Source organism: Phasianus colchicus, chromosome 8 (genome assembly GCF_987193195.1).
Source record: "Phasianus colchicus chromosome 8, bPhaCol1.hap1.1, whole genome shotgun sequence".
Taxonomy (NCBI): domain Eukaryota; kingdom Metazoa; phylum Chordata; class Aves; order Galliformes; family Phasianidae; genus Phasianus; species Phasianus colchicus.
In genome coordinates this window covers 31,555,402-31,573,601 of record NC_143443.1, presented here as the reverse complement: position 1 = coordinate 31,573,601, position 18,200 = coordinate 31,555,402, and the positions used below count along the sequence as shown (strand labels likewise).

Below are 18,200 nucleotides of genomic sequence, written 5' to 3'. Positions count from 1 at the left end.
TTAAACAATTCAAGCAACACCAGCTTGGCTTAGTGGCATTACATGTTGAATGCCTTGCCTGGTTCTGGTTTAAAGGGATTTTAGAGGCTCCCTTTCCTTAGTGACTTCAGTCTGGGAGAAGGAAAGGCTGTAGGTAAGTGTTACTGAACAGGTGCCATACAAGCAAATTAAATGGGTTAAAGAGCTAACCATTGTTATTTTCTGCTTGTCGTTTTCTGTGCCGCTTGTCTGTGCTCAGATAGTTGGTAATGGAGGCTAGGGACAGCATCTTTCTATAAGAAATGTGTTCTAAGAACACACACATTACATTTGATTACAGTGACATCGCAGGATTTGGGGAATCTTAGGAAATTTTCCTTCAAGCCACAGGTTATAACCAGTAGAAATGCATAAGCTGACATTTCTATTTGATTTTTTTTTTTCAAGAATGCTTCTGGCAAAAACACCTGAGTCTGAATACTGGTTTGCACCATATTGTCTTTTGGAGCTCACTTCGTCAGTCTGAATGCTTGTGAAGCTGCCTTTTTTTTCTGCTGACAGGGGATGCGTAAAGAACAGTGACTTGGTGATGTTGATTTAGGGAGTTTGACAGGGTTCCACTTTGCATTAAGTCAATCTCAGTCTCCTGCACAAGACCTGGCTGAAATAATTGGGGATCTGTGCAACGGACTGTTCTGCCCATTTATGTTATAATCCGAGAGTGATGAATTAATGTTGTCTGCACAAGGACATAGCAGAATGCTTTAGTTTTAAATACACCCCTCCTAGCTTGGAGGTATAGATATCTAGCAGCAAATGTCAAAGTCTTGTTCTACATGAGTACTTCCTTGGAATGCAAATTGTAGACATCTCCTCTGCAATCAGCAGTGCAGCTGTTGGGGTGGCTGCTGCTAAGCATGTCAGGGCAGAACTCAGCTTGTTTTTGGTGGTCAGCCTGTGACATTTTCATCTTCTGCTTCTACAAACAATACAATTTTTGGTGTAAACGGTGTGTGATGTGATGTCCAGTGAAGATCAAAGGCCTGAATGTCATGGAAGAGGATCCTAAAGGGGGGGGGGGATTCCAGTGGCTCGAGAATAGGGCTGAGAAATCTTGAATTATCAGCAGCAAGCTAAATGGGTAAAGAGCATCATCCACCACAATGGATCAGAGTGGTAATTACACAAGTCTTGAAAAGTGAGCTTGCTTTTGACTCCTTTCCTTTCTGTTCTTTTGGTTCCTAAATAGTTTGCATTTGATTGCAATGTCTTTTTCTGTAATGGCAGGGAGCCAGGGAAATTGCAAATGGGGAAAGGAATATTCACAATTTTAGGCTAGTCTTCTGCACTAGGCTCTTCCTAGACTTGTTCCCATCTACGGGTTAATATTTATGTACCAGTGCAATAAAATCTACATTAAATTGAGACAAAAGGATTTCTGTAGTTCTATGAGCTATATTAATATGGAAAAATATGATGAAAAACACAAAGCAGTGGCTTTATTCCATTTTGGGGGGGGATAGATCAGCTACATGCAAGATTAAAATGGTTCTCTGTTAAAATTCACGAGCTTGTGGTTAAACTCTTCAGGCTTTGTTAGATGTGGTAGTTCTTATGTTGGCAAAATAGTATTCTGGAAAAATTTCCAGCACTTGTAAGATGCAAAGTCTTTCTCCTAATGTGTTCTGGAGCCTGTGATAAAACTTGAACTACAAGGAGGTGCTTTATTTTAGGATAATGTTGGACTCAGGCTTGCTTCTCAAGCGTTTGCATTCTGAATCTAATTTTAAATGTATTTTCAGCTGAAGACATTTGTTTACAAACATAGATTTATAAAATTTCAGAACTAAACCAATGGCCACATCAGAGAGATACTTGAGAGCTCTTGGATTGTTTTTATTGTGCCAAGCTTGTCTGATTTATCCCACAATTTTTTTTTCTGTGGTTCTGTGTTATTAAACTTGCATTCTCCAGTTGCTTCTGAGCTCACTGTAATGCTAATCTAATTTCTGTTCTATCCTTCGTAGCTCCTTGATACCGATTTTGAGTCTGTTGGTGGGTGACACCAGGTAGATTTTGTTGGTGAAGTTTGCTCCCTGAGTTTCTTTACTTCTGGTTGTGGGTATTTTGTGATTTATCTTCTTTAAATGCTTTTTCAATGTCAATATTTGCATGTAAATAGTGCCACTGGAGCACCTATTGTCTCTGGGTTTGGCCAACCATCCCCTTGCCCTGACACTGCTCCATGAAGTCAGTAAATGAATAACATCAGCAAGCTTCGAACAGACCCAGTGCCTCCTTGCCTCACTATCTGTGTGCTATTTGAAGACCATTCTGTGATTTGAAGAGATGTTTTGACTGAAATCTTTATCCAGACTTGTATGCAGGCCAATGTAAATGGAATTATTTCAAACAGTCTACTTTGGTATCAAGGCATGGCCAGACTTCAGATAGATGGAATACTAGAAAGGGTTCTGAAATGTCAAAAAAGAAACAAAAGGCTGATTCATCTGTGATTAATCTTTCTTGAACTGAATACCTCAGGCTGACTGCGGTTGTAAGTGGTGCCCCTGGAATTTTATAGAGCTCCAGAGCCAATTTCTTTGGCTGATTTTAGGAATTTCAGCATCACTCCTTCCGCAGCAGTGCGATGTAGCAGCAGCCTGCATCTCCGGCTCCCATGTTGGTCTGCCTCCCACCTGGGGCTTTTTCACCCTTCCTGGCCATTGAAACTCAGTTAACCTTTACAAAAAGCTTGGGTTTCCTGCATAGGCTGAAAAATGCAGAGGAAAGTGACTTACTGCAATGCATCTCAATACAAACCTCTATCATTTTTGGCTATAAGCACAAGCTGCCACAATTCTGCCACTGAAATAGCTTTGAAAAGCATCACTTAGAAAAAGCTGCTGTAGGTATACCTCTGTGCTTTTATCTTCTTATTTAGCATGTATTAAAGCTGCCACCAGCTGTAAGCCTGCTTTTCTCCATGCTGTTACTATTAACAGTGGGAATAGATGATGAATCAAAGTAGGGAACTGGACTTGCTCTTGCTCAGGTCTGTTTGCACTGGTACTAATGGCTTCTCCAGGGTTAATTTTGTTGGTTTATAGGAATACCATCATCGAAATAAATTCAAAATGTGTTTACAACAAGGTCATATACTGTCAACTAAATATTCTGACAAGGCAGTATTTATTATGGTTTACGAAGTTGTTGTGTGCAATGCTACTTTTTGATAAAGATTGTAAATACGTAGGTTGAAAAGCTGATGCATTCTCATAGAAAGCCATACAGGTTTTGATAATGCAGTAGTTTTGGGGTGGCTTTTTTTGTAAAACTGTTTAAGAACAAACGAGATAACAAAAAGCAAAGACTAAAGCATGTACTAATAACAATTGTAAAATAAAAAAATCTGAAAATGATAAATTGCAGAATGGAGTGAAAAGTCTCCCTGCTTTTCAATGGCATCTAGCTTTGGCTTGTTAACATAATTTTTAGCCATATTACTTCCACTTCTTCATGGGACTACTTATGGTCAAGTTACTGCTCTGTGTTGGTATCAGCAGCTGAAACCAAGCTCTCATTTTCTTGGAGCCACAAATGTGCTCTGTGTGTTCCTTCTAATGGTTTGGGTTATTGACTGCAGGGGAAAAAGACCACTCTGAGTTTTGACTTGGCTTCTGGCATTCAAACCCAAAGGCATTCTCTAGAACTCCTTTAAAATGGCTGGCCAAGACTTGCAATGGTACTTCAGATGGTGAACTCAGCTGTTAGGGAAGAATTTTAAAGGGTTTTGTCTTCAACTGTACGTGTTGAATGCTTTTGAAAATCAAATTGCTATAGTATTCCTTCAGTATGTAACTAGTGCAAAAAAATCTACATAGATATTACCCAAGGTGTTGACTTGAAGATTGGTGTTTTTTTTTATGAACCAATACATCATATGTTAAATTCACACTGCAGTGTCCCTTAGAGCTTGCTGTTCCCTTCTTTTATTTTTTTTATTTTTTCATTTGTTGCTTTCTTCCATAAAAGCTTTTTCCTTGCACTTTTCATTGCCCAGGAGACTCCTCCTAGCTGCTTACAGCACACACTGAGTAAATGGTACCAAGCGTGTTGGAGTGAATAGCAGTGGCAACATGGGGCAGGGTGGAAAGTACCATAGGAGGGCAAAAATCAGTTCATCATAGAATATCCTGAGTTGGAGGGGACCCTCAGGGATCGCATAATGCTAGTGGTGAATATTTTCAAGTATTTCCTCTTGGCTTTGGATGGATTTCTCTCCAGGTTGTGAAAACTGGGACAACGGTGTTATCCCAGAAGCACAGAATGGCCAGGGTTGGAAGGGATCTCAAGGATCATGAATCTCCAACCCCCCTGTCACATGCAGGGCCACCAACCTCCGTATCTAATGCTAGACCAGACTGCCCAGGGCCCCATCCAACCTGGCCTTGAACACCTTCAGGGATGGACGGGGCATCCACAGCCCCTCTGGGCAGCTGTTCCAGCACCTCACCACTCTCTCTGTAAAGAATTTCCCCCTGACGTCCAACCTAAATCTTCTCTCCCTCAACTTAAAACCATTTCCCTCATCCTGCAGTTATCTACCCTTTCAAAGAGAATTATGAGCATTGAAAGCCTCTGTTCTGAATAGCAACAACCATTATTGAGTGCTGACAGTGGATTTTCAATGCAAATAAAATTGCTCAAAAGTAGAGTATCTATTTCCCTGTTGTTTATGTCAGTTCAAGATAATGAATGCAATTACTGTTATTATTTCCTCTAAGCTGCTGCACTTTGTAGGGTATGTAATTGGTAAACGATTATGGCTTTTACTTGGTGTGTGTGTTGAAGCTGTGCTGAGTTTCATGCAAGATTTGCAGGGCTAAAACCAGTCGGAATCCACTTTACCACTAGAAACAAATGCAGAACTCAGCCAAGTCTTTGAAGTTAAGAAACTTTAGTTTGCCTTTTTAAAAAAAATATTTGCAATGAGGACTCTTTTCTTCAGTTAGAATTCCTTTGTGGAAAAATGCAAAAATACTCCTCTGGCTCTATTATTCTAATTTTGGAAATGTGGATTCCTTTTTCAGATGTTTACTTCAAGCTTTAGGTGATTGAAGCATAGCAGAACTCAGGTGCAAGCACAACTTTACCAGTTGAAATCAATAAGAAAATACAAACCAAGCCGAAAAATCCCAAGAGAACAAGATTCCATGTAGTTTATTTCAAAGAAATAATGGTTGATGGTTGGACTGGATAATCTTACAGGTTGTTTCCAGCCTTATGATTCTATGATTCTAAATCTTTTAAGTAATTCCAAATATGACGTGATTTAAAATACCAGTATTAAAATACTTGATGATAATATTGATTCTATTAATGATTTTAATATCAGTAACGAGTTCCTATTTCATGTACAATGAGATTACATCTGTGTATAAATATAAAAAACGTGTATAGTTCAGATGTTCTGAAGAATAAAAACATGGTAGAGGTGGTATTAATCACCTATGTGTGTACATCAGTAGCAATATGTATCACTTGCTACGTTAGTTTTTTCTATTTGAGTTGGTTTTCCTACACTGTTTCTTGGATAAATACAATTTTGTTAATTTGTATGAAGCCTAAATAAGCAAAAATCTAAGCCCACCTTCATGAAAGCAGCCAAGGAAGGTAGGCTTTGTTCACCGTAGGCTATTCTGTACCACCAGATGGTTTTTGGAGTTATTAGAGGTAACCTGACTGCCTCTGTCAAAAAGAGCTGTTGAAAAGATTTGTTCAAGACTGTGTTAATAAACCTGACACAAACCATCTTCTGCACGCTAATAGCTGCTGGAAATGTATCATGTCTAATTCATGGCTCTGCGTGGTCGTAAATTCACTGCTTGTTACTGCCTCTGACTGAATTTGAAGGAGGCTTGTGGTGACTTTCAGCAATTAAAGTGAGAACTGTAGACTGTGAAATATATAGACAAAAGTCATGTGGGTTTTGTTTTGTTTTGTTTTTGGGGGGGGGGTGGAATAATTTTTTCACAATTCACATCATTAATTTCTCTCCTTCATCCAAGGAATGATGTCATGGCTCGTGTTTCAGAATTTTCCATTTACAATTCTGTCAATCCACTGGTCAGTGCTAGAAAATGTCAGAAGCATGCAAGTCTACTTGCTTTTTGCAAGTCTCTAACAACAAGTGAGTTAATGAAGTGCTGCTTTGTTGGCTTTGCTGTGTATTTTGTTGACTTAATTATTCTTGGATGCTCTTGAGATGCTGGTTAGCATCCTGAATTTGCTTGGTCTGTTGCTCTTTGGCTGTTCCCAAAGATGAGTGAATTTAGCATATGTTGAGGCAGCCACCTTATGATCCACTGCTGCGCAGGGCTCAATGACTGCAATGCCTTCATTTCCCACACAGCCATGTCTGTGTGTGAGTCCTCAGAGGCATGCAAGTTTTCAAGCTCTGGGCAAGACATCAAAGATGTTGTGTCCTAGAGAACAAACAGCCTTTTAAATCTGTCACTGAAGCCATTGAAACACAGGTCAGCTTTATCTCTGCACCAGGTCTGTTGAACCTGCTGACACCTGCAATATTGGAACTCTCACTGAATTTGGTTGCTCTTATTGTATTCTTTCTGACTTTTGCTTTTCACTGATGAAATTTGCTTTAATTGGGCAGTATTGTCAAGTGGAATTTATTTGATCTGGAAGCCAGGAACTCCTGCTCCTCCTGGCTCTGCAGTATTTCACCTTGCAGTCTTTACAGTAGGAGCTGGTTGACAGGTCAGTTAATCCACACAGATTTTTTTCTCCAATTTTATAGGAAAGATTTAATGGTAGATACCTCTAATGAGGTCTGGTTTTACTAAGAGTCCATATTTTACAGAATTATCACAGTACATTTCTCTGAAGTGTTGCACTTAATTTAGACAACTATTCTTTATTTTGAATGATTGTTTTCTTTGAGTTTGTTTAGCTGCTCACTGTACTGAGTGGAAGTATATTAATGAGGTTCTATTATTTGTTATCAATCCTGATATTACCCACAGTGCTTCCAAGAGTCCAGTTTGTAAAAAGCTTTCTATATTTTACAACAATGATTGGCTTGTACATCAGTGTTGCTTAGGTATGAACTAGAGTCCCAAATTGCTGTACAGGGGAATGATTTGGAATCTGGAAGAAACAGAAAAATAGACTTGTCAGGGTTCTTAAGGGATTTTGTAGTCCTTCTCCAATGCAGGTGCAATTACACTTGTGTTAACTTTCAGGATGCACTGGGACATGTATCTGCCAAAGGTTTTCTTTGACATGTCTTTATACATTGGTAGTTATATATTTCTGTGCTTTATCTTTTGTTGAATTGTCTGACATGAACTTCCTGAACAATATTATTTCCAACTGCCCATCCACTCACCAAAATAAACCCCTCAGTTACTTCTGTTTTCTCCGAGTTGTATTTTTTAATGCTCTTGCCATTCTTTATGATGTCCATTGGATTTTCTTCAGCAGATCCATTTCTTTCCTCTAGAACAATGTCTAAAATTCAGCCTTCAAATGCTGAGGACATACATTATTTACAATGAAGTTAACAATTCTTGTTATATAAGAAGACACACAGAGTCTGAAGACAAGGAGGAAAAGATGGGAATTGAGTATGAAATTTTCAGAATGGGCTAAACTGGGACTTGCTGAGTTTTTTTTGGTGCTAAAGTTGTGGCTGAATGTGGGAGCACACTGTACAACCTTGAATCTCACTTCTGTCCATTCTGTTTTAAATAAGTATCTGTTACAAGTTCCTGTTTTCTTCATTTAAGAGAGAGCATTGCGTTAAACAAGGTGACAGAGCATCGAGGGAGAGGTTTTATAGTTGTTCCCTACAGGATCTATGGAAATTTTTAGGATGAGTTTTATCATCTTTCTTGCAGTAAGTGCTGAAAGAGGTTCAGAGAAAGGAACAAATTAAAAATAAACAAACTCCAGAGCAAATAGCCTTAATACTGGATTGCAGATGACAGTATTTAATTGTTTTGTGGTGTTTTTTTTGCACAATATAAGTATCTCCAGTGGAGGAGGAGCTTACTTCATGCTATCCTGATAGCCACCAACATTTTTCAGTTACGTGTCACTGAAAAATAAATCTGTATTCCCTTTAATTGAGTCCAGGTGGGCCCCCCTAGCAGAACAGCCAATGGAGAAGTTAAATGAAATTGTTTCAGTACAGGGAGATGTTAATAGCAGTTATTTGCAGTGTTATATGTATAGGATGACTGTGAGACTCTGACTAGAAAGCTTTCAAAGGACCAGATCATCTTTTCTTAATCGCATGCTACACTGTTTGCTTCCCTTCCCATTCTCACTCTGAATGAAAATGGTAATTTGAAAATGTTTTCACAAGTAAAACTGAGCTAGACTGACACAGAAGAAAGGGAATGAAAACGATCTCATTGTTAACTAATTGAAGAAGAATGGGTTCATAGAGCAAAAGTACACAGGAACCAAATGCTTTGTTTGATCCCAACACAAATGCTCTGTTGTTCTATGAATGGACAGAAGAGGAGATGAGCTTTTTGTTCCACTAATCTATTGATTTTATTTAAGATACTGAGGCTAGTGTTCTGCAGGGTTACTTAGTGCTAATGTGTTCAGTAAAGTTTATTCATCATTTGTGAATGCTTTTTTTTAACATTCTTTCCATTTTATTCTTTACTGGGTGGCATTGTGTAGCTTGCTATTAATCCTTCTTAATGATCTTCTATTCTGTCTTCCAGAGGCAGCCATTTTTGTGTTACATTCCATTTGGGAGGACTTGCTGCTCTTTGCATCCTCAGGTCACATCTTCCAGTGGCAGTGAAGGATGCTGAGTAAAATCCTGCATGTATCTCATGAATTTTTGGGTTTTGATAGAGCTTGTTTTGGAAGCCCAGACTGAAGTCTTAGTTTGGAAGATAAATTGGTTTCCTTCACAGAATTGTATCTGGTTCACTGTTTGATGGTTTAATGAATTTGTCATCACAAAACTATTTTCAATCATTGGGTTTTGGTAAATGAATTGTGTGTGTTAAATACTGTTTCCATCACACTGACTGAATTTGCAGTCCCCAGGCCCCTGTGTTGACAACCCTACCTTTTTAGGAGATTTTATTATTTTCACTTTGAAAAGTGGGACTGACGAACTGCTAAGATCAAGCACTTGATGTTCTGTAAATGCAGTTCTATTTTTAATACGTCCCTAATCCAGTATTTAGGCATGCATTTAGTATACCTTTGAGTTACCAGATTTTGGTACTATCAGGACATACGTGGTGTATGTATAGTTACTGACTCTAGCCTTCAAACTTGTTTTCCTCTTTTAAGGCAATTTTAAAGGAATCCATTTCCAAACATGTAGCTATGAAAGAAAACTGAAGCGATGGTATTTTAACTCAGATACTTTGGGGATACGTTAATGTTAAGCAGTATTTTTTCCTTAACATGCAAATGTATATGTCTGTACCTTTTCACCTGAATTATTGCCATGGAAGCATAATAGCAAATCTGTTCTAACCAGCTATGAGAATAATGTTGAACATTTACAAATATGCATTTACATAGCTAGTAGATGCAAAACGATGACTGCTACAGAATTTGGTACTGTAATTTCATTTTGTTCAATTTTGGATACTTACTTAAAAATGGACTTACTTGACAAGAAATATTTTGTTTCTAATAAGGGAGAAATAATTTGTTAACATAAGGAGGGATTTGAAAAGAAGTCAATGTGAGAAAGAGCATGTTGAAAGAATGCTGTTAGTGCTTGAGTTTGTTTGCAGTTACCATTCCTTGTGAATAACTTGACAAAAATTCAATGCATCAATCTATCTGGACATATTTTCTGTGTTACCTTATGCTTAATCAGGGTTCCTGTTCTGGATTCCTTCCTGTTTCTTTTTTACCCCAGTTCTGGAGAGGCTCAAGAGCATTGAGGATACTACAAGTCTTAGTTTAGCATTTCTTGTGGCTACGAATGGAGCTCTGACCTGTTCTTCAGTTTTGAGTCTGAAGGTTGAGCAGATGAACAGCAGCGTGTACAGAGAGTCATGTCAGCATGGATTTGGCTTTTGGCAGAGCTGGATTTTTTTTGGTTTGCCTAATATCAGATCAGGTGTGTTTGTGTTCTGTAGGGGGGGCATGGTGCCTAGCTGCTTTGTACCTTTCCATTTGTGGAGACCACAGACATCTCTGTGATGACAAAACGTACTTCTTGGTGATGCAGGTTTGTGTCTCATTGAGGCTGCTCCATTGTTACCAAGGATGGTTCAGTTCAGATGTTGGCTTACAGGTGTTGAGATGGGCACAAGGTGAGGCACTAAAGATGCTCCTGGGGAGCACGGAGAACTCTGTGCACAGATGCTCTCCTCTCAGCAAACAAAGCAGCCTTGTTTAACAAACACTTGACAAGCTCAGCTGACCTGCAGTTAGAACACTCATTTCAGGAATGAAAACTTAAAGTGAAAATAAACATTTTTATGGGCAACAGAAGAAAGTTCTTTTAAGGAACACTACTTTGATGGCTTGAATTTTTGTACATATATACTTTTTTTTGCAGTGTTACTGTTAAGTTCTAACACATGGTTGGAATACTCTGACAAAGCAAACTTTCTCTTTTTTTTTGTTTGTGGATGGAAAGGCAGCGTGACAATGTCTGACAGCAGTGTATAACTTTCTTATTCCTGATAAAGAGTTGTGGGCATTTAAACACTGAGATTTGATTCTTTTTCCTTCAGAATTTTATTATAATTCACTTATTTTTGTGTGCAGTATGAATGCATTAATTTGATTTTCACAAGTTATGTAGCCAGTATCCCACAGAAAGATACGTTTTACTAATTAACTTTCCTGTGCTATATTCTCTGCCCGTTTGCTCAGAATTCTGTAGGTTTTATTTGTAATGCACTTGTGTTTTCCCATGGTCAGTTTGACCAAAAATGTATGGTAGAGTGTAGATTAAAATGCTTCACTTCCAAACATAAAATTGAGTTGTAAGTCGTTATCATCAAAACCAAAATTCATCTGCTGTGGCAGCTGTGTGAATGCTACCAAATCTTCAGATAGAAGCACAGATGAGGCCATTGAAATGTCCATGCAGTGATATAGAATGCTAAACCAAATGCATCAGCTTTTGAGACTACTTCTTTTTTGATTAGTCTTGATCAGTGTAACACATTTTTGATGTATGTACGCGTTTGAGATTTTAAAGTGTTGAAATGTAGATTCTGTTTGAGTACTTAGGAAAGCAACTGTCCTAGCTATTGTATGTGTTTCAGTGTTGAATAGTCAAAGGTTAAGTATTTGTCTCTTGTTGAGTTATTCTTTCTATTGGTGATGTTTCAAAAACAATTGTACCATATATTAATAGAAAGCTCCGAAGTGAAAAATCCTTTCCAGTTCTGGAATATTGATTCAGAGTATTGTTTCTTGTTCTTAAATGCATGCAAGCAAGTAGAAATTAAAGCTGGAGTGCCAGTTTTTTTTGAAGTTGCATTGTTTTTCAACGTGATATAGTTGCATGAGCACTGTAAATGCTTTTTAAAATCTTGCTTTATGTGCACAGCATAGCTTAGCCTAAAGCCAGCTTCCCTCATCTGAGTTCTTAACTGGGAGCGTATTTCAACTCTTTGGACGTCAGTGATCCACAACTATGAAGAGCTGTCAATTAGTCCTCTAATTTATTATGTCTTCAAATACTGCACAGAGTGAGTCAGTAGCTGGGCATGGAGGTGAAATATGGAATGACTCAGTGCGTGGCGACCAGCAGGCACAGACTTTCCTGGGCACGCCTTGTTTTCTTGCCCTTGGAGCCTTGTCTGGGGAGAATTTTGGCAAGTTCTGTGCATTTCTGGCTGAGCTTTTGGAAACCCCATTAAAGGCAGAAACAGGGCTTTGGGTAAGTCTTGTACAGAGGCATTATTCCCATTGATGATGTGAGTTTGGCCAGCGATAAAAAGCAGAGGTGAGGCTGTGATGGGTGTAGGAGGTAATGCAGAGTGGATCTTATAGGACACTGAGGGGCTTTGGGGCTGGTAGTTGGGCATGGAGGGTTGGGTCTGGAGCTGGAAGAAGTGAAAACTGTCTGAAGAGAGCAGCTTGAGAGATATTGGGAAAGATGGGGAAGGCTTGGAGCTGCTGCTGAGCATGAGCAAATGCCAGGGAAAACAGCAAGAGGGCTTGGAGGTAACCACAGAACCAGCAGATATAATGAGGACTTGGGTTTGAGGCCAGACATAAGGGCAAAGCATGTTCCAAAGGGTTAGATTTGGAGAAATTCTTGGGCAGGAGGTGCTGGGGGACTCTGCACCCAGCAGCAGGAGGTGCATTTGTAGGCATAGGGGTGCAGCTGGGTAAGCTGGAGAGCAATGTGTGTGCTGAAAAGTGAATCCTGGTCTTGTTGGAGAATACACATGCTTTTGTCTTCTGTGTAGTCCTTCTGAGTCATTAATGGTCTTATTGGTTTAAAAGGAGGGGAAAAAAAAAGAAAGAATTGAGTTGAAGTGAATCATGAGGGTAAGGGTTTGGGGCTTAGTCTCTCTTTTGCAAACGTCACAGAAGATTCAAAAGTTGATTTGCGTAGTTTTACTTTTTGGCACATCGTAATTCCATTGGGTGGTTTAAAAATAAAAGTTGTGCAGAATGCCTTCACACCTACTTGTGTTGTACTGGTGAATGTTAATGCAGCGCACACTGAGATGCGTGTGTCCTTTTGATTATTTGACTTCATGTTAATTATAAGAAAATGTACAAAATAAAGTATTTAATAATTACAAGAAGTAACGTGAGCTCGTGGCAGCTCTTTAAGTGAATGATATGGGATCCCCATGATTGTAATGCTCACCTTTTTTTTTTTTACCACTTCTCACAGCTGCCAAAATAAACTCCTTTTAAGATAGACTGAAGTCAGCATAGCTGGTGTGTTTCTAATGGAGCATTCCTCCCGAGGCCCTGACTTGGGTTTTATCTTTTGTCATAGCTTTTCCTAATCTCTTGTTCCAAGTTTATTGCTAGGGTCTCCTTAAGAATTTTTGCAGAAGATTTAAAGTAAACCAGCTCCATTTAGGTAATCAGATGATTTGTGTTCTGACCACGTATGAGCTTCTTTTTTTTTTTCCATTGGTTTCCCATAAATTTTCTCTTTAACTATGCTACTTTTTCTAGGAATCTTGAGTAGCTTCCCTGTGGTGGAATATATGATGGTTACTGGCTTCCAGCTTCAGAACTGTGTCTGTGTGGTGCCATCTTTAATTTGACTTATTCACAGCTGGATGTTTAATGGTGATTTTCAGTAAATATTAACTTTTTTAATTTTTTTTTATTTTGAAATCACAAATATTTGCGGTAGGGTGAATGGTTGGACTTGGATGATCTTGGAGGTCTTTTCCAACCTTGGTGATTCTGTGAATAATTCCCTTACATGTTGTCTACTTCTCAAAAGTAGTGTGAGATTTTGGGGCTACAAGATCAGTTTTGGTTACTATGAATAATATTGTTTGGAGATTACAGCATGTTTTCTTTGATAACAAAAGGTAGCTGAGCTTCCAAGAGTAAACAACTGGGCCCTGAAAGATTTGATTGCATAATGACTGCCAAGTTTGGATAAAATCACTCGTGTTTTTGTTACTAGAGAATTGCACGTGCAATTATGGATTCTGTGGTTAAATCCAAATTGTTATTTATTCATCAAATTATCTGCAATCCATACATTGGCTGATTGAACTCCTTTCTGAGATACACTTCCTTGTAAGTGGAATACTTTTGATGATAAATCTGAAGCATCCAACCGTGGATTATTTTCATGGATAAAATAAAGCTTTGTTCATTCTGTGTGTATTAATCTTGAGGGCTAATTTGTTTGTTCAAAAAGAACAAAAACAATATGGTGACTGTGAGGTGGGAGAGAACTGTGCAGGTTGCTTTTTTCCCTTCTTTCTTCCTCCCTTTAGACACACGGGGCACACAGGAGTGACGCTGAGGACTGGAAGCACAAATGGGTTCAGATGTCCAGCTCAGTCCCGCTGCCTGTGAAAGCAGGGCTTTGGGGTTACTCTTCTGGGGTCAGCAGGGACCTTTTCTGTTTGTGGAATGAAGTCAGGGAGCAAGGGTCTGCTGCAGAATTGAGCTGCTGGGATTCCACTGGGGTTGTCTTTCAGTGGAAGGACTGAATTTAATAAACCTGATGCACTCTTAGTCTTGTTGTGCTGCTTAGCATTAATGGATTGCTGTTGATGATTTGGAATTATTTTGTTTACGTAGTCTGAGAGCTTTGTTTTAAGCAGCTGGGTGGAAATTGAGATGAAGGCAGTCTTAATTCACTTTTAATAAAAGATCAATGAGTTTATTGTGAAGAAATAGGAGACAGATGTAAAGTGCACTTGATAAAAGAATTAAATGTGTGTTTAACCTTCCCTTTTTGTTTTTTCAGTGCTACTGGTGCTTGACCTTTTTTGTTTTCCAGACTATTCTCTTTCTTGGTAGTTTTACATTTTAAGTTCTACTTAGACTACAAAAACAAACTCTGCTGATGTTTTCCATCTCAAATGCTTACCAAATCCCTCAGATTTTACAAAATATTCAAAAAGTAATCTCCAGACTTAAGTCTCATTAAAACCTTTGCCCTTCCTGTGGGACAAAAGTTCAGAGAAGTTCTGGTCGATTTTGATTTGGAAACAGTAAAACAAAAAATATCACGGTGTGAAGTATTAATTTAGGCTTGGCAGCTTCACTGTAAAATAGGTTTCCAGAAGTTTCCAATTAAAATGCAGCATATCTAGTAGTATGAGGGGGAAAGCACCTTCAGGGTTTTTTTGTTTATACGAGGGGAAAGTGCCCCAGACTTCTCAGAAAATGAAGTCTTGTAGCTATTTTTATTAAATAGATGGCCGTGTTTATATTGCAAGGAGTTGACTTGGTAGAAGAAATCATATACTCAGGATTTCCTTAGCTATACTACTTTTTAATCAAGTACTGTTGATCTTTTTAATCAAGTTATTTAACAGATGCTTCTATCTGTGAGTCCATCCATCCTCCCCCATCCCCCTTTCCTTATATTTCAAAGAACATAAAGCAAAATTAGAGAGATCAGACTGCTGATCTCTGATGTATGGAGCAGCTTATGTTAGAGGAATGAGTAAAAAGAAAAAACCATGTCCTTTTAGAGTTGTGTGTCTGTAAGATCATGGGAGGCACTTTGATAACACAGTGATTGGGCATGCATGTATATCACAGTGGTAGTAATGGTCATTGAAGGAAACTACAGCTCGAAGGCTGCAGTAATTAAAAGCAGTTGTTCAGGGTTAGGAAAAATGGCTGTCCAAATGCATTGTTTCCAAAGTCAGCTGGTTATGGAATCATCTGTACAGCAAACTGCTGGACATATTGCAGTTGTATCTTGACAGTGCATTTTATCAGCAGGTGGTTACTGGGTTTACGAAGCTGAACCAGAAGAGAAGTGCTATGGGATGGTCTGTAAGCTGGTGGTTTTTGTTGAAAACCTTGTAGTTGAATATTCCCAGGATGGTTTGGGCAGTACAAACAGTGCTATGAGGGCTTCTATACTGCGAGACAAAAGAAAGCAACATGTTTTCAGTTGTGAGTTTTTTTTACTGTAGTCTGACTTTTGAAATGCACATTAATTCATTCTGAAGCCAAAGAGAAATATTTGAAAAGCAAATTCTGACAATCCTTACAAAGTTCTACTGTGATAATAGCTCTGCAGTAGGAGATTCCCTTTCTTATTGATGTACGTTGGGTGTACACTGCAAACTGGTGGTATTAAGAGTAAGAAGGAATATGAATAGTCCTCTTGTAGACGGGGCTTTTTTAGACAATGTAAATATTTGAGTCCATAATGATTTTGAATGTGTGTCTTTTTCTTGAATACAGGCCCTCCTATACATGACATCTAATCTGGTTGGATTCTCAGGTGGAAATTTTTCACAGCGTAGGAATAGGAGGGATAAGGGAAGAAAAGAGATTGATCCATTATCATTTACTTTCATACTGAGTTTTTAACATTTTTAAAAAGAAAATAAATTGGTTGTAATCACTTGAGGAATGGAAAAAAAGGAGTAGAAGCCCTTAGAAATCACTCCATTTGATTTAGAGGTTTCTGTGGGTTGCCTTTTTAATTATGTCAATATAAAGAGAGTGCCAACACTTGACTGGAAAACTCACCCTTGTGTGTCCCTGGGTTCCCACTTCCTCCGCTGAATGATTCATGGGATGTGGCTTTAACTGGGAGAGGAAATAAAATACCTTTAAGGGAGGAAAAAATCTTACCTCTATCATCTTTGGAAATAGTTTTAAAAAGTAAGCAAGAATACTGAAGAGCACCAATGGTTTATTTAACTTTTAGCTCTAACTCTATTTTATGTCTCTGGTTGGTGAGACCTCTCTGTGTCATCGCCTCCGTGTCACTCATCTTCAGGGAAACTTATTGACAAAATTCTAAATTTGAGGGAAGAGGAAACCTCAGAACTGTTTACTCATTTTTGCCTCCTAAATTAGGTGTTGCGATCCCCCAGATAAATACTGAATTTTCAGTGATGGATTTGGGGGTTGGAACTAGTTGGCACTGCTGAAATGTACCACCCACTCCTCACTGTGCTCACATCTGCTGCTTGGTCTCCATACGTGTTTGCTGAGCATCGATGAGTGTCAATGGGTGCCTTTTTTCCACATTTAGGAATTCAATTCCACACCTTTGCTCCTTACACACTTCCATGTCAGATGCCATTGCATCAGACTGCCCCTCTGGTGCCATCTGTCAACCACTGCCACACCACCACCATCTGCCTCTATTGTGAGCCAACATAATAAGATGGGAGGCATTGCTTTTGGATCAGCCATCATAATTTACTGTCTAGTGGCAAGATCTTGTAGAAGGACAATAACTGAGCAGTCTACGTATGTAGGAGCCTATCCATGCTTGCAGGAGAGGCATCTCTGCCACCCTGTGCTTGTGCTTTGGTGGCTGTTCTGAGATGCTTGCTTGGCTATTTCTGCCTCTGGCCAACTGGGAAAATGTCTTTAAATCCACAAGTAGCTATGCTTAATTTTTTTTTGCTTGTTAATGAAAAGGAATACTTTTTCCCTAATCCTTGATTTGTTTCATCTGAATAATTGTCTAAGCACGTTCTTTAGGCATTGCATTCCCATCTCTTTCAAATGTTTAGATAGTTTAACAGTTCAATGCCAGTTCCATTCTCCAGGTTTAGAGAATTTTCTAATGCCATGGAGTTTAAGCTCTTCTGTGAAACTGAAGGAATATTGTTTTCCTCAGATGGAAATGGGAACAAAATCATTCTTTTATTCATGTGGACAGTTGTGACTTCCATCAGACATAACATTTGTATTTCTGACTCAACAATTTAAACTTGATAGGACGTAAATAATGAAAAGTTCATTCTTTGACTCTAAATATTGTCAGGATTTGAACAGAAAGAGAATTAAAAGAAGCTGGAATCTCTGTAAACATCCAGAAAACGGCCTCCAAAACCACGTGTTGTTGCACTGGAGTGGATCTATAAAAGAACAGCAGAGTTTGTGAATGTGACTTTTTACAGAATTATGTTCATTGATGTTGAAAAGAAATCAACAATTAGTTTTTAGTACTTGGCAAAAATATGAATTTTTCTTTCCAAAATCATCATCATCATTATCTATTTAATTCAAATGAAGAACTCTTAATTGCATTGAGGGCAGCATGATGAAATCCTTAGGTGTTTGCAATCTGTTTACTGTATACTTGTTCTTCCAAGCTGATAATGTAGTGAATTTCCAGTTTGAAAATTAAATATTGCCACATATGGCTATGGGGACTGAGAGTAAATGGATTGAATGAATAATGGCTCCAAGATAGATCTTTGTTTTAAGTTATAGGCCAATGAATAATCTTATTTTAAATAATTAAAAAAATTCTTTTTTATTATGGTTATTATTGCTGAGGTGGTGATTTTCTGTGTAACAGAAGGGAAAATAAATATCACGGTTGAGTTTTGGGGAATGTCTGCAAAGAATATCTTAAATAAAATAGCGGAATTTCATAATGATTACCTGTAAGCTATTCCAGGAAAAATTCCATGCATTGACAAGACAGTATTGCTATTTAATGTTCAATGAACAAAATGCTCTATCACTAATACAGTAAAAATAAAATCCTACTTACTGTGAAGCGTTCTTTTTTTATTAAAAAG

General features: G+C 38.4%; 1 protein-coding gene across 9 annotated transcripts in view; it reads left to right on the top strand.

Annotated features, from left to right (window-relative positions):
* Positions 1-18,200, top strand: part of ATE1 (arginyltransferase 1) — a 70,583-nt gene that overhangs the window by 35,473 nt on the left and 16,910 nt on the right. The gene's annotated exons all lie outside the window — the stretch shown is intronic.